At 41.6% G+C, this 17,004-nt stretch overlaps 1 protein-coding gene and 2 long non-coding RNA genes across 6 annotated transcripts in view; 1 reads left to right on the top strand and 2 right to left on the bottom strand.

The window, feature by feature from the left end:
• LOC135220669 (glutamate receptor 1-like) overlaps nucleotides 1-17,004 on the top strand; it is a 713,951-nt gene that overhangs the window by 107,001 nt on the left and 589,946 nt on the right. The window lies entirely within an intron of this gene.
• Nucleotides 1-17,004, bottom strand: part of LOC135220670 (uncharacterized) — a 108,719-nt gene that overhangs the window by 65,563 nt on the left and 26,152 nt on the right. For all 4 annotated transcript variants that reach the window (XR_010315752.1, XR_010315753.1, XR_010315754.1 and 1 more), the window contains exon 2: nucleotides 13,123-13,324. This is a non-coding gene — a long non-coding RNA (uncharacterized LOC135220670). The remainder of the gene's footprint in view (nucleotides 1-13,122; nucleotides 13,325-17,004) is intronic.
• Nucleotides 14,058-15,024, bottom strand: LOC135221454 (uncharacterized). Its single transcript, XR_010315967.1, has 3 exons — nucleotides 14,940-15,024; nucleotides 14,709-14,791; nucleotides 14,058-14,290 (listed from the first exon to the last, which is right to left on the bottom strand). It is a non-coding gene; the product is annotated as an uncharacterized LOC135221454 (long non-coding RNA).

The following is a 17,004-nucleotide window of genomic DNA, read 5'->3' as shown; positions in this document are numbered from 1 at the left end:
CCCCACAAATTTTCCCACAAAGTGGGTATTTAACTGTCAGTACTACCAATGCTGCAGGTAAAAAAGTCCACTGAGTTACCTGTGTTACCGTTGGCAATGTTGCTGCAAATACCGGCTGCCAGAGAGCCAAAGAGCCCAACAGATTTAACAGCCGCTAAATCCCACGAGGGGGCCTGAAGTGGAATAACTGTACGTTCTATTCTAAATGATCTCAAGAGATCGTGTAAAATCTTACTGGTTGCAAGTTCAGGCAGGTGAAATCTGAAAGTGCTACTGAGCGTTGACCTGTAACCAGCAATCGTTGAATACGATAAGTTCTTTCCCATCCTCAAGAATAAGAGGAAATCTGTCACTTTAGCAATCGTTGGACGAGAAATGCTCTGCCCCTCCTTTCAGTACCAGCTATGGTACATAGCCCACCTAGCCTGATAAAGTTTCCTCATTGATCTCCTCAGACAGAAAGACAGTTGTCGAGCCACTACCTTAGAGAGTCCTGAATGACGTGCTGCTTACTGGACAGTCTCCAAGCAGGTAGCTTCAGCACACAGAGATTCTGATGGAAATAATAGAAGTGTGGCTGTCTGAGAAGATCTTTCCTTTCTGAAAGGAGTACTGGAGCTTCTGTCAACATTTCCAGAAGTTCTGGAAACCAAGGTCTTTGGGGCCAGAAAGGAGCTATCAAGGTCATCTGCGGGTTGGTACTGCTCCTGAGTTTGGCCAGTACTTGATGTATTAGACCGAAAGGAGGGAAGGTATACACCTGAAGATTGTCCCAGGAGTGCAGCATTGCATCGGTCCCGCATGACATGGGGTCCGCTACTGAGGAAAAGTATACTGGAAGGTGGAAGTTCAGTCTCGTGGCAAATAGATCCACAATCGCTGGCAACCTCCTTAACAGATGTTGCACCTCTTCCTGTATCAGGGTCTATTCGCCCCCGAGAACTTCGTACGAATGACTCAATGCATCTGCCAAGACATTGAGAGTTTCCCCAACACGAATTGAGGGATAAGGGAAACCTTGTGGTCCTCGCACCAATGAAGAACTCTCTGAGCCACATCGTTTAGCACTGTCAATCTCGTTCCTCCCTTCCTCTTTAGGTAAAACACCGCTGTGACATCGGAAAAGAGAGCTACCACCTTGTCTCTTACTTGTTCCAAAAAACAACTTAAGAGCCTCTTCCATTGCTCTTAACTCTTGAAAATTTATGGACTCCTCTCGATCCAGATCCCTATAAAGACCACTGGTCTGAGATTCCTCCAGGGTTGCACCCCAACCCTGATCTGAGGCATCTGTATACCGATGAATATCTGGGAGAGGGTAGTCCAGTCTTATGCCGCCGGTCAGATGATGTTCTTCTAACCACTACTGAAGATCCTTCTGGCAAGAATTGTCACAGACTACCACTGCGTTCTCTTCCTGAAAGTCCCAGCGATTCCTGAGACACACCTGCAGAGAACGCATCCGTAGACAAGACCCTGGAACTAGAAGCAAGAGGGAGGACATTCTTCCCAACAAGCTCTTCCACACGCTCACTGGTTGAGCTCTGTCCAACATGAATACGTAATTCAGTTGTCGCAGGACCACAAGAACTCATTCCTGTGTCGGGACAACCTTCAAATAACATATCTGAATTTCAATCCCCAAATAGGTCTTCACCTAAGATGGAATCAGAGCTTTTGTCTAAATTGACCCAAATCCCTAAGGTTTGACCTAAGTCCAGTAAGAAATCCCTCGCTTGTATTACTTCATCTTCGGACAATGGTTGGACTAACCAATCATTGAGGTACCTCCTCTTATGAAATCCCCAATGATGCATTATCCCTGAAACTGGGGACATTACCCTCATGAATACCTAAGGTGCTGTGGTCAGACCGAAGCAGAGAACCTTGAACTGGTGTTCCGGATGGACCCGAGAAACAAAGGAACCTCCAAGATTCCTGATGAATCAGAACCTGGAGATATGTATCCTTGAGGTCCACTGAAACCATTCATTTGTCTCTTCAAACTGACCGCAGCACCGACTGTGAGGTTTCCATGTGAAACTTGGTTGACACTATCAGTTGGTTGAGACCCGAAAGATCTATAATGGGTCTCCAAGACCCTCCTGTTTTCGCGGTAACGAAGATCCGGCTGTAAAACCCCAGGGAAGGAGGAGCAGGCTCTATTGCTCCTTTCTCCACAAGGATTGAATCTCTGCCGCTAATGCTATCCCTTTGATGGAAGACAGGGAATAGCTGGGAAGGTGAACCGGGGAGTCGGACAGAGGAAGATGAGAATGAAAAGGGGCTCTTTACCCGTTCTTCAACACCTCCACTACCCAACTCTCTGCACCCCACTCCTTCCAGATGTTCGAAAAAGGAGCAAGACAACCTCCTACTGGTACCAGTGAGGGAAACACCCTCCTATCTCCGAAAACCCCTCTTGGACAAAGGTTTCGAAGAAGGAACAGAAGCCGAACCCTTAGAAGCGAAGAGAACCTTCTTTGGTGATCTTACAGGGGACTTAGACTTGGAACACTTATCTGGAAATTACATCCTGAAACCTTTAGAGGATCTAGATCCCTCAGCTGCAACACGGATCATAGCTTACTGCAACTCTACTGCCGAAGACGATGACACAAAATTAACCATCACAGAAACATCTTCCTCCCTGAACAAACTGTTGCAAAGTGCAAAGGGCACCCTCAACAGAACCCTTTTGTGAATATCGGGATAGTGCGGAGGCAGATGATTCTGAAAGAAGTCCCTCCTCTTCTTACCAAAGAATGTGGTACATCCGGCCAAAATATTAGCCTGGTATGCTAACCCCATTGAGAATGAAGTGATATAGTTGTCAAACAGCACCGGATCTGAAGGAGAATACCCATTCTGCTTCAGAAACCCCATCAAACCTGACAGCATCCAAATAGAGTGGGAAAAAGCTTCTGACTGGCTGCGGAAAGTGTCCTCTAAAATACATGCCTCACTCAGTGTGACCGCTACCAACCTGTTTGGTGAAGGAACCCGCAAAAGAAGAGCCTCAACCAATTCGTTATGAGGAACTCTTGACACTGGAAGAAGGGTTACCCGCTACCTCATAAAACCCCTTCCGATTAGAAAGCAAGGTTGAATTCTGCCTACCCAGAGAGAACCTAACCTAGTGTCCACCTCTCTCAAAGCCTGCTTGACCTGGCCAAACCAGACCAGCTTACTAGATGTTTGAGAAACTGCTGGCTTGGTTGAGTACAGCATCTCAAACATTGCCTGATTCGGTTGAACAGGTCCCTCTGGAGCCTTGGACTATGGATAAACAGAATGGATGAAATCCACCATCCGCTTGTAGTATTCACTTTGAATAGCCGGAGAAAAACCCACATCTGGAACTCTTTCTCTTCCAAGGAACATTCTCTATCAGGCTGGTCTGACCAAATCTGAACAGGAAAGAGACAGGATGACCACCTGTAAAAGCTACACTCGATGATCCGGAAGCTGCTACCCCTGGATGCGCTAACCCAACACCTAACATACCTGGTCCCAACATACCTGAGTCAACCGCATTTGGTTGCGCAAGACCCGCACCACCAAGACGAGACGATGACGCAACAACTGAGCCAGCTGCACCCACTACCCCTGGGTGTGCTAACTCAACACCTACATACCTGGTCCCATCACACCTCAGCCAACCGCATTCTGTTACACAAAACCTGCACCACCAATAGACGATGGTGGAACCACTGAGCCAGCTGCACCCACTACCCCTGGATGCACTAACTCTGCACTCAACATACCTTGTCCCATCACACCTGAGGCAACTGCACTCAGTTGTGCAAGACCCGCACCATCAAGAGACGATGACGCAACAGGTGAGCCAGCTGCACTCGGCTGTGCAAACCCACCACCGCTCGATGACAAAGACATAACGCCTGCACCTACCGTACCTGGGTGAACAATACCAGCACCTAAAAGCGGAGAAGCCGCAACACCTGGTCCGCCTAACCTAGGTTGAACCACAAACCCACCTGGATGGATATCCCGAGCAGAAGTCACATTGGAGAATGGAGGGGGAGTAATTGCTCCCGAATAACCTGGAACCAAATCCGAACCGAAATTGCACACCTTAGACAGAGGAACAGACCAACCCTTGGGGAAAGTTGAGAGAGAAGTTGAAGGAAGAGGGAAACGGAAAGAAGCCACGCTCAGAGTAACCACCGGAGCACCCACAGCCGAAGTAGGGTAGGTGGAGAACGTACCAAGTGGAACTGCACTCAAAGGTGCCTCTACAGATATGCTACGGACTGCAGAACCCATTGGGATCACCGAATGAAGATTAACATCTATTCTAGTGAAAAGAGGAACTGCAGATACAATTGGTACTGTTACTTTCGATGATGATGCAACTGAATCATCCATAACCGAAGCCCCTGCATGAACCGCAACGGAGACATTATGTCTCAAACTCATCATAGGATGTAAATCCGTCTTTGCGGAAGGTTCCGCAACTGCTTGAGAAGCATGTAAGTAAGAAGTCTGAGAACCTGACTGACCCGTGGAAGGAGCTAAGGTTGAAGACATCGAAACAGGCTGCGCGAACAAAGACTCCGAGATGAACTCCAAAGATAAACTCCAAACATAGACCCGTAAAAACTGATTGTTTAAGGACACTAGAAGAAGATTTAGAATGCAAAGTTAGAAGTGAAGGATCTGAAGCAGAAAAAGAAGCAGCAGCCATAGTTTTTGGAGAAAGAAAATAAACCGACTCTGTTCCCCCTGATAATCTTGGTAAACCTTATTAGTAAGCTCTGAGAAATTCTTTAGTACATGATAGAAAATGCAGTGGACCCCCTGTATTCGCGTTCTTCGAATTTGCGGACTCGCACATTTGCGGATTTCTCTCGGGAACATTTACCCGCAATATTTGCGGAAAATTTGCCTATTTGCAATATTTTTCTATGAGAAATATCCAGAAATACCTGTTTTTTATGAATTTCATCATAAAATGCACTTTTTGTGATAAAATTAAAAAAAAAAGTATAAACATATTTAGTGTTTTTTTTTAAGTTTTAACTAACAAAATAGGCTGTTTTCAGCATTTTTATTGAGGGGTTCCAACTATTCGTAGATTCTAACTATTCGCCAGGGGGTCTGGTAAGCATCCCCTGCGAATACGGGGGGGGTGGCCACTGTATTACAAAACCCAAAATGGAAACGGTCTCACTAATAACTTGTACCCTTGAGACAAACCTAATAGATTAGCGTTATACTCTGCTAAATTTATACCCTGGTCATCCTAATTACCATCACCAAAATGTAACCCAAACTTATTCAGTGAGGGAAAAAGAACCTTTGAAGATGAAGGAATACTATCCAGCATCTCAGCACCCGACACCGAAACCACATCCACACTCCCACCTACAGACTTAGAAGTCTTCTGTCAAAGAGACTTTGAAGCAGGAAATAAAACCTCTGAAGGATCCAATGATGAACCCGTCATACTAGGTACCAACACCAAACTCAAACCCAAAGAAACCTGACCCTTCAACTTTTCTTCCTGCACACTACCTAAGCAGTTATCCCTACTTGTCTGTGTCTGAACCTACCACTTGAGGGCAAAGGGGGAATTCTGCTTCCAACATTGCCTGCCCCGCGCTGGAGGAGCTGGTAGATCACTGATACTACCGTGGGCCGACAATTCCATGCAAGACAATTCAGCGCCGACAATTCCGTGCTGACGATTCAGCTTGGAGGCAATTTAGCACATGACAATTCAGCACAGGGACTATTCAGCGCAAAGACAATTTGGCGAAATAAGCTAAAGCATGGAAAATTAAGAAAACTGATCAAATTAGCTTTTATTTGCAAAATATTTTTGAAATTAAAAAAATGAAATATGATATTTATTGATATAAGATACTGAAAATTGTACTAATTTATTGTTTACACTTTCAACCAAAGAACAATTTACGGTTGTTATTTATGCTATAACAACAAGCAAATAATAGGTTACTGGTATGCTTCTAAACTCGGACTGGATGTATTTCCTTTTCTGGAGCGTAGTTTTTTTACAAACATTCGCTGAGCTAAAAAAAAAAAAAAAAAAAAAAAAAAAAAAAAAAAAAAAAAAAAAAAAAAAAAAAAAAAAAAAAAAAAAAAAAAAAAAAACCCATGGAGCGGATTTTATTAGAGAAAGGTCGTGATCACATTCTATTAAATGGATTTTGCTATAGTTTAGATAGAAGACTTTGTAATGAAAAGGAGTCTTGGCCTTGTACACGAGACACATGCAGAGGTCGAACTCATGTTAATGGAAGTTCATGGGAATGAGTTATGACGCATACTCATGTGTCGCAGCCAGCAGAATCAGCAATGAAGAAAATGGTTTCAAATCTTTGTGAACAGGCTAGTTCTAATGAAGTTCCAAGATGAATAATCCAAGAAACACAAGTTTTTTTGCCAGATGAAGCCACGGTTTTACTATCTAAGTATACTTCATTGCAACGAAGTGTTCAACGTCGAAGAAAAAGAGATGGTGACCCAATTCTTGCACCTAATAGCAGCAGTGATATTGTATTACCTGACCATTTGTGTGTAACACACAGTGGGGAACCTTTTTTATTGTATGATTCTGGTACTGAAGATACCAACAGAATATTAATTTTTTTCGACTGCAAAGCATATTGAACTTATCAAAGAACACAAAAACTTCCTTGCAGATGGCACATTTAAAGTAGCGTTACAACTTTTCCACCAACTCAATGTTATCACGTGTTCTGTGAAGGATATGTTGTTCCAGTGATTATATACTTTTGCAAAAAAAAAAAAAAAAAACAGGATTCATATGAAAGGGCATTAAGGACAATTTTGAATTTAGCCCCAGATATGACCCCCGATACTATGCTTTGTGATTTTGAAAAGGTGTTTCAAAATACATCTTCAAATGTGTTTGAAGGCACACAAATAAGTGGTTGCTTTTCTCATCTGGCTCAGTGCATATGGCGGAAAATACAGGCTTTCAATCTTACACGGTTATATTATAAGCGAGGAGCACATTCGAAAACATTGTAAGATGTTGGTAGCCTTAGCTTTTGTGCCAGCTGGTGATATTTGCGAGGTATTTGAATCTTTGCAAGATGTTATGCCTCCTGAATTGGAAGAGCTAACGACCAATAACTCATTAGAAGGGTGGCACCGAAGTCTTCAGTTAACATTGGGTTATAACCACCCAACCTTTTATAAGTTTGTGGAGTTTTTTAAATTGGAGCAAGACAACGCAGAGAAAAGGATACTGAGAATCAGAGCTGGACAGGACAATTCCAGAAAAAGAGTGAATTATTAGAGAGCAGCTAAGGCAATAAAAACACTTGTTAGTAAATATGGGAATCGAGCAAACAAATTGGAATGTACGTACTTACAAAATATAAGCTACCTCATAAATTGCAGATATAAATTAGCATGAATAATTTTGTACAGGAATATTTTATAGTGCATATGTCATTTCAATAAATATTTTTGTCTACTTTTTAAAATTCAATGTTACAAATATACAGTGGTACCTCGAGATACAAAATTAATCCGTTCCAAGGCGGCCTTCGTATAATGAGTTTTTCATATCTTGGAACACATTTTACATGTAAAATGGCTAATCCGTCCCAAGGCCTCCAAAAACACCCCATTAAATTTCATAATAAAGCTAAATTGACCTATAAACAATGAAATACTACAACAATTTGGACCATTCAATACCTAAATTAAGAATAAAAATCCAAAACCTGTAAATAAAGTGTATATTAGTGTACAAGAAATATTATTACTGTAACGTAAAATGTGGAAGCTTACCTTTCGAGTGAGGCTATCTCCGATAGTGGCGGCAGAGGAGGAGGAGGACAAACTGCAGATAACATACGTATGTACGTACACTTAACTTTACGAAAACACATAAAAAATTTAAGGAAAACTATAAAACTAAAATTTACGAAACACCTTAACAAAACTGTAACACTTAACTTACAAAAATCTAGAAATTATGTAAAAAAAAAATTTCTTTTTTTTTATTTTTAACTTTTTTTTTACTTTTACGTAGGCTTTTTTTTTTTTTTTTTTTTTTTTTACAGAATTTCAACTTCATCACCGCTTTCAACGTTCTGTTTTTCATCACTTGGTTCTTCCTTTTTGCTTTCAACTTTCTGTTTTTTATCACTTGGTTCTTCCTTTTTGCTTACTCCTGCTAATGCTGAAGGTCTCTTTAAAAAATAACGATCCAAGGAAAATTGCTTCTGCCTACTTTTCACAATGTTCCTGAAACGACTTAGGCAAACGTCATCGAACTGCGCAAGCATACGACCTGTGTGAGCCTTTTCGGGGTGTTTTTTTTCGATAAACGATTGCACTTTATGAAAAGCGCCTAGAATATCCTTAATTTCTGCCGTTGTCATAGGCTCCTCCTCCTCTTCCTCGCCGCTGCTAGAGAACTCCTCTTGAACGACGTTAAGTTGCAGGGCCTCCAACTCCTTCAGGTCATCCGTCGTAAGCTCCTCTTGGTGCTCCTCGAGAAGGTCGTTGATGTCGTCCTCGTCGACGACCAGCCCCATGGACTTGCCGAGTGCAACGATCTCGTCAAGATCTGGTTCCAAAACAGTTTCGGGATCGTCAACTGTTTCTGACTCTGCAGCACCAGCTTCGCCCACGTCGAATCCCTCGAAGTCTCTGGCGGATACGGAATCAGGCCAGAGTTTCCTCCAAGAGGAATTCAAGGTTCGCCTCGAAACCTCCTGCCAAGCTAGGTCAATGAGTCGGATGCAAATGACGATGTCGAAATGCTCCTTCCAAAATTGACGCAAGGTGAGGTTTGTGGTATCGGTGATGTCGAAACATCTCTTGAAAAGATGTTTCGTGTACAGCTTCTTAAAGTTCGCTATCACTTGCTGGTCCATGGGCTGGAGGAGAGGGGTGGTGTTGGGCGGAAGAAAAAGAATCTTAACGAAGGAATACTCCGCTACGATATCTTCCTCGAGGCCAGGAGGATGGGGAGGGGCATTGCCCAACACCAGCAGACATTTCAGGGGGAGGCGCTTCTCTTGCAAAAAACTCTTCACAGTCGGGCCGAAACAGATTTACCCACTCGGTGAACAAAGGCCTCGTTACCCAGGCTTTTGCATTAGCCCTCCACATCACTGGAACTTCTCCTTCAACACTTTGTGGGCCTTGAAGGCTCGAGGAGTCTCGGAGTGATACACCAGTAGGGGCTTCACCTTGCAATCCCCACTGGCGTTCGAACAAAGTGCGAGCGTAAGCCTGTCTTTCATAGGCTTATGCCCGGGTAGCTTCTTCTCTTCCTCCGTGATGTATGTCCGACGAGGCATTTTTTTCCAAAAAAGGCCAGTCTCATCACAGTTGAAAACCTGCTGAGAACTGTAGCCTTCCTTGGTCATCATCTCGTCGAAAGGTCTTCTTAAATGCTTCGGCCGCTTTCGTGTCCGAGCTGGCAGCCCTCCCCGCCCTGACGCACCACCGAAATGGATGCCAGTCCGTTTACGGAATTTCTCGAACCAGCCATGCAAAGCCTTGAACTCTGGGGTTGGCGTTGAAGTCCCTTCCCCTCCCTCGTCTTCCGCCTGCGCAATCAAATCACTGAAAATAGCACTGGCCTTGTGAGCGATTGCCGTCTCCGTTACTGTATCGCCAGCGATTTCTTTGTCTTTTATCCAGATGAGGAGCAGCCGTTCCATCTCGTCGTGCACATGGCTCCTCTTGCTGGACAAAATAGTGATGCCCTTCGACGGTGTAGTTGCTTTGATGGCATCCTTCTGTTTAAGGATGGTGCCTATTGTCGATGGATTATGGCCGTATTCCTTTGCGATCACACTCAATCGCATACCAGCTTCGTACTTCTTTATGATCTCCATCTTTGTCTCCAAAGAGAGCATGCACTTCTTTCCGTGAATTTCAACTTTCTTGGGACCCATGACTACGTTAATTTACGTAAAGTTACACAATACGTAATAATACAGTCTTCGCACAACACGATAATATGTACTGCAACGAAATCACTAACGAATTTACGTTTCTAAATGAAATCGTTGGAGCGAACGAATGCCGATTGCGTACGGCAAAGTTTCAGGTGCAGAGTGGCCGAGCTAAAGCACGCCAACACGTACGTATAGAAGATGCATGATGGGAGGGATGCTGTTCAATCAGAGAGAAGGATCTCATGGCTTGGCTAGCATCAGGAACCAATGGGAGAGCAGGAGGATGGTGGCGAGTCTACTATAACTAAGATGGCGGCGTGCGGCGCGAGTTTCGAAATTGTTATGGGGCGAATCTCGGACTTTCAGAAACCTTTCGTATCTTGAAAACTTTTCGTATGTAGAGCAGTAAAATTTTTCGCATTGGCTTTCGTAACTTGGATTTTTCTTAAGTTGAGCCTTTCGTATCTCGAAGTACTACTGTAAATTAATTTGATCACCGTTTTCTTCGTTTTCCATGTTTTTATTTTATTTTGCAAATTGTCTTTGTGCTGAATAGTCCTTGCCCTGAGTCGTCATGTGCAGAATTGTGTCTAAGCTGAATTGTCATGCACTGAATTGTCTCTAAGCTGAATTGGCATACGCTGAATTGTCAGTGTGGTACTGTCAGCACTGAATTGTCCTGTGCAGAATTGTCAGTGCTCCCATACTACTATTCTCCTCACTTTCTGCTAACTTGGTCATTAAATTAGAAAATAAACTAGACATGCTAGATGACAACCTATCTAATAACTTCCTGAACAACTGTTAATTCAAGAGCTTCTTTATCTACGGACTGCGAATCTACTACTGACCTACTCTTACTAGCTAAGGATTTCCTCTGTTTTAAGTAATCCTCCATTTGCTCTTAAGACCAATCCTTACACTCTTCACACCTCTGCCTGATGCTGCACTGAACCTTCCTACGCATAATGCATAAAGAATATGTCATGTTTGAGAGTACTTATCCTCCGCTTGCATGACGTGCAAGACTGATTGCAGCAGATTGCTCAGACACGTGTCAGTAGACAAAGCAGACGTAGAGGCGTTGGCTGATGACGTTTCTTTATGAAGCTTATGCATCTCGTGCCCAATATCAAACCAGGTCAACACCAGAAGTTCCAAATTCAGATCAAACCGAAGAAAAACCAGAAGCGTAGTTGAAATACAAAGGCCAAGGTCGTAATCCACTATACATAGACCAAAAATGTTCAGTGGGGGCAGGCTAAGACCAAAAGGTTCACCTGATGCGGGGTGCGTCTTCGCAGCATGAAGAACTAATAGCAATTAAGGAGGCAGGCCTCTGGCGGCCGGTATTTGTAGCAGCGTTGCCAACAGGAACACAGGTAACTCCGTGGACTCTTTTAACTGCAGCGTTGATGGCGCTGACAGTTAAATACCCACTTTGTGGGATAATTTGCGGTGATGTAGTTCGGGCTGGTCAGTAACCAGGGCTAATTCAGGTGTTCAGGGAGTTTATTGCAATATTCATATTAATGAAGGTGAAGGGGGAGGGGGAGGGGGGCAAGAACCAGCCTAGAACTTTAAAAGTCTCAGATCGTCCCAGTTTTACACAAGCTAACCTTTGGCCTAATGTGGAATGGAACCCTTTAGAATACACTCAGATATTTACAAATAAAGTTTATATGAATTGTTAATGAATTAGTAATAAAATGCATTTTTTTTATTTAACCCAATCAGTTTGGTATGTATCTTTAATCCAGCAGTGAGCAGCTTCCCAGATACACACACAAAAAGGAGAACCTTCAGTTACCCAGGTATCATTTTGGTTAGTGTTAATATTTGTAGTTCAATCATTTATAAGGCCTGTACAACAAGCAACTCTCTGTTGTCTTTGGTGGTGAAAATTGTGTGCTCTATTATTTTTTTGGATATTTTTCTTGTACCATCCATATCTCTATTGAGATGACAGTATTTATCCAGTGTCAGTAGTGCGTGTACAATTCTCCCTATTTCTAAAATACTGTGTATACTTTTCCTTTGCTGGTTTGTAGTGCAGCAACAACCTTGGTGTTATCACCACAGCCTTTGTAAAATACAATGTCTGAATTTGAAAAAGTTGGGGAAATGGATGGGTTTGGGATTCGGTATATGACAGGGTTAGAGCAATGGCTAGAATTCCATTGTCAGTTCCAAAATGCATCAGTTTTTTTTTTATGCTACAATACACAAGAAACAGGTAATATACAGGGAATCTGGGCTTTTACTCCAATGATTGCTGGAATTGCAATCATATTGAAAAGTTAAAACCAAGGTAACTGTGAAAAAAACTGTTAAAAGCACTGCAGGTTCACAAAAACCGAGGTAGGTGATTGAGACACCTGGCAATCCACATGGCTTAGTCTTAGTGATGCTACCTTCTGTCTGACAAGCAAATCTGGCCCTCATCTCACAGGTATTGGATTGTGGGTAGTTGTATTTGTATTTGTTAAGATGTAAACTGAATCTGTGTCTTGCCTGACAGATACTGTATTTCAACCCATGTCAGCCTGTATGAAATGATATCAAGGCAGATGTCCAAAGCAATTAGTATTGCAATCTGGATACAGTTAATGCTAAGAGGACAGCTAAATCTAGATACATATCCTTCCTAGTAGATATTCAAATATGAATGATACTCTTACTCTCACTGAATTATCTGTTCTGGATTTTTTCATAAAAATCACAATAAAATAATATCATATTTGTCAGTTGTAAACTGTCAGCTGGCTATCATTTCCCATCTGTTGTTTGGTTACACAATGTTTTTTATAGGTTTCTTGGCTACTTTCAGCAATACTATTAAAGATTATGCATATGTCTATGACAGTTTCTTCAAGCAAAGGATGCATGTATAGATTATCATCTGCCAGCAGAGGGTGCGAGTACTGAGGGTAGGCCATTCCTTTGGCCTTTCCAACATCTTTAAGGTTCTTATATAACGTTTCCAGTCTTGTATTGCAAGGAAAAATGCATGGGACCCTAACAATAATACAGGAATTCTTTTGCTTTTGTAGAAACTTTCCACATGTATTTAAATGAGCCAGAAAAAGAGGCTTGTGTATTATGTGCACACATTCTTCATTACTAAACAGAGAAACAACCAATTAAGACATTTAGAAAAAAAAATAAAGATATATAGTACCTGTGAAAGGTAGTGCCCCCTTTCCTTTGTATCCACTTCATTTTTCTATTTGGGCAGTGAGGAACTGCACATTTCGTCATCCTTAGATAAGCAGTTGTTCCTCAGTTATCAAGACAGCATTATAGTTCTTACAGCTTTCCATAACAGAATGCAGCCACCATCCAAGTCCACAATAGCAAAAGCTGTATCAGCACCAGGAGGGCTGCAATAGAAATAGTTTAATTAAATAATAGTACAAATGTGTTATAAAATAAATAGATTCTTTAATTAGTGCAGCTTTCTAAAAATGTATGCCCACACCAACTTAGCTTATTTAAAAAATACCATGAGGAGTGATAACCTGGAAATAAATTTGGGAAAAATATCCTAACCTCATGAGAAGTCAATTTGGAGACTGCATACTACATCTCTTACAATGTCGGATTTTTATTCCTTATACACCATCCTTATACACCAGGTATTTTTAAACAACAACCTGACAATTTTTTTAAACAAATTTTTTTTATACAAACATTTAATATAGCCTTAAATATGTTTTCCATTCACTTTGTAAATATGTTCCACAGCAGAAAAAAAAGTTTCCACTGTACCATCTACTCATCTGGGCTCCAAAGCTCCCTCTGGTGACAGTTAAATCATCCCAAGTGTTATCTGTACTACATTACCAAGGAGAAAGAGGGGTGGGGGGGGAGAGCTTTGAAAAATGTTGTAAAGTGGTGAGGTTTTCTAACAGACATTTCAGTTTTAAAAATGATATTGTTATGATACAATAAAGTTTGTTCATACTTACCTGGCAGATATATATACAGGCAGTCCCCGGGTTACGACGGGGGTTCCGTTCTTGAGGCGCGTCGTAAGCCGAAAATCGTCGTAAGCCAGAACGACACTTGGAAATATGCCTTAAACTAAGAAAAAGTTAAAGACCTTACCTGTGTGACATGCAAGTAGATTGCATGATGTGTAGTGTGGTTATTCCAATGGCAAAGGATGGTTCTTGAAGGTATAATTCTTTATTAAACTCTTGTGACACTAAAAAGCACAATGTACTACACTTAATCCTTAGGTTAGATTATACACTAAACACTATATATTATGCACTGTACACTTCGTAGTAGTACGTATGTATTTGTTAGATCCTGGAGTACACTAAAATCCCAGTCTGGTAGCTCTGGAAGGTAAAAGTATAACACAATTAGTACAAAATACTACACAAAGTCCTGAATGCAATATGTAAATTATAGATATCAAGAGTAAAAGAGTTAATGTATGTTAATTAATTCCTTACTTTTAGTTTATAATTCCTTACTTTGAGTTATATCAAGAGTAAAAAAGTTAATGTATGTTAATTAATTCCTTACCTTTAGTTTAAATTTGGCATTCAACGTAACCCTGGATGGACAAAGTCTTATGTGGCCCCATAGCCTACATCATTCAGGGGGTTCTGGAATGTACAAAAAATAATTAGTATGTCAGTAAGTACTCTATGCATAGTAAGTTACATACAGTAATATGCACCATACAGTGGTTTAATATCACATATATAACATGTATAAAACTTAGTTAATGTATGTTAATTAATTCCTTACCTTTAGTTTAAATTTGGCATTCATCGTAACCCTGGATGGACAAAGTCTTATGTGGCCCCATAGCCTACATCATTCAGGGGGTTCTGGAATGTACAAAAAATAATTAGTATGTCAGTAAGTACTCTATGCATAGTAAGTTACATACAGTAATATGCACCATACAGTGGTTTAATATCACATATATAACATGTAGTATAAAACTTAGTTAATGTATGTTAATTAATTCCTTACCTTTAGTTTAAATTAGGCATTCAACGTAACCCTGGATGGACAAAGTCTTATGTGGCCCCATAGCCTACATCATTCAGGGGGTTCTGGAATGTACAAAAAATAATTTTGTCAGTAAGTACTCTATGCATAGTAAGTTACATACAGTAATATGCACCATACAGTGGTTTAATATCAACTGGTATGCATTATTGTAAATGATTGGTCTACACCCCCTGTTTCAGCAGGGAGTGTACAGTACCAATTCCATGAGGGACCTTGATCACTTATCCCATGTGAGAGTCTTGGTCACTTTTTTTTTAGTATGTAGTACGTATTAAAACTTACTTAATGTATGTTTACTACTATGTATAATTCCTTACCTTTATGTTATGTAGTAACCCTGGACATCAGCGATGTGGTATTGGGTGGGAGGTACACCACCTTCACATTAGGATGCATGTCGCTCAAATTTGAAGGGTGACCAGGGGCATTGTCCAGGACTAAGAGGGCCTTAAAAGGCAGACCCTTCGAAGTCAAATACCGCTCCACTGCTGGCACGAAATGGTCATTGACCAATCTTCGAAGACCATTAAGGTAACCCACGCCTTCTTGTTAGATTTCCAAATCACAGGAGTTGACTCTTGAAAATGCCCTTGAAAGCCCTGGATTCTCGGCCAAATACACCAGCAAGGGCTTCAGTTTCAAATCACCACTTGCATTGGCCCCAAACAGCAAAGTCAGTCGCTCCTTTCCAGCTTTATGGCCAGGTGCTGACTTCTCCTCCTTGGAAAGGTACGTTCGATTTGGCATTCTTTTCCAAAATAATCCAGTCTCATCCACATTAAAGACTTGGTCAGCCGTGTAACCACCATCCTTAATTATCTCAGCCAAACCACCTGGAAAACTTTCTGCTGCTTCGCTATCAGCACTAGCAGCTTCACCTTGCAGCTTCACATTATGCAAATTTGCACGAGCCTTAAAACGGTTAAACCACCTCTACTCGCGGAAAATTCACCACCAGCACTGCCTTCGCCAAAACTTTTTCACTACTGCCTCATGCAGCGCTCTAGCCTTCTCCTGGATCACACTTAAGCTCACCGGAAACACGTCGCTGGTTCTGGTCCTCCAGCCAGATCATGAGCAATTTCTCCATTTCAACAATGCTCTGGCTACGTTGCTTCTCGTTTATCACCGTTGACTTCATCGGTGCAGCATCCTTAACATGCTTCAGAATACGTTCCTTATCCTTCACAATGGTTACCACCGTGGTCCTGCTCAAGCCTAAAGAACGGCCTATTTCGGTGTTAGTTTCTCCCTTCTCCGAACGCTTTATCACGTCATATTTGACCTCCATCGTGATGACCTTCCTCTTCTTGGATGAACTATCATCGGAGGAAGTACTTTGGCGTTTAGGAGCCATTGTAAATTTGCGAAAATGGCAAGGAATTTCAGCAACGTCTCAGCACACAACCTAGTGGAATGCAGGCAGGCACGCGATTGAAGTGGCGTCCTTTCGTATTGTTAGCTTGGCTTTCCTCGACCGTCCGAGGTCGTCGTTCGGTCAATTTACCATACAGTTTAATAGCGTTAATTAATTTATGCACCTCCGCTCAAAAACTAGTTCTGCATATGAGGTATCGTTAAAAAGCATAACAAAACGTCGTAACCTTGGAATTTGTGTTGTAATCTAACCAGAAACTTAGTTTTTTTTTAATTATGTACTGGAAACAAGCAATGATTTTTCATTATATTTGCGCTTTTGGACTGTTTTAAACTGCGCATCCCAAGCTAGTGTATTCATTCGCCCGCAAACTAGTTCCGCATATGCGGCGTCAGTAAAAAAATTAAAAAAATACGAAAAAAAAAAGTGTCAAAAATCATCATAACCTCAAAATTTTTGTTGTAATGTAACCAAAAACATATTTTTATTATGTACTGTGCTAAACTATAAAGGATTTTTATCATAGCATGCGTTTTTTGTTTTTAAAAGCGTCGTTAACTCGGAGCGTCGGAAGCGTCAGCGTCGTAACCTCGGAACAAGCGTCGTAACCCAGGACGGAATTTCCATTGAATATTTAAGAAAAAG

Source organism: Macrobrachium nipponense, chromosome 2, assembly GCF_015104395.2.
Source record: "Macrobrachium nipponense isolate FS-2020 chromosome 2, ASM1510439v2, whole genome shotgun sequence".
NCBI lineage: Eukaryota > Metazoa > Arthropoda > Malacostraca > Decapoda > Palaemonidae > Macrobrachium > Macrobrachium nipponense.
Note: the sequence above shows the minus strand (reverse complement) of the source record. Positions and strands in the feature narration are given on the sequence as shown.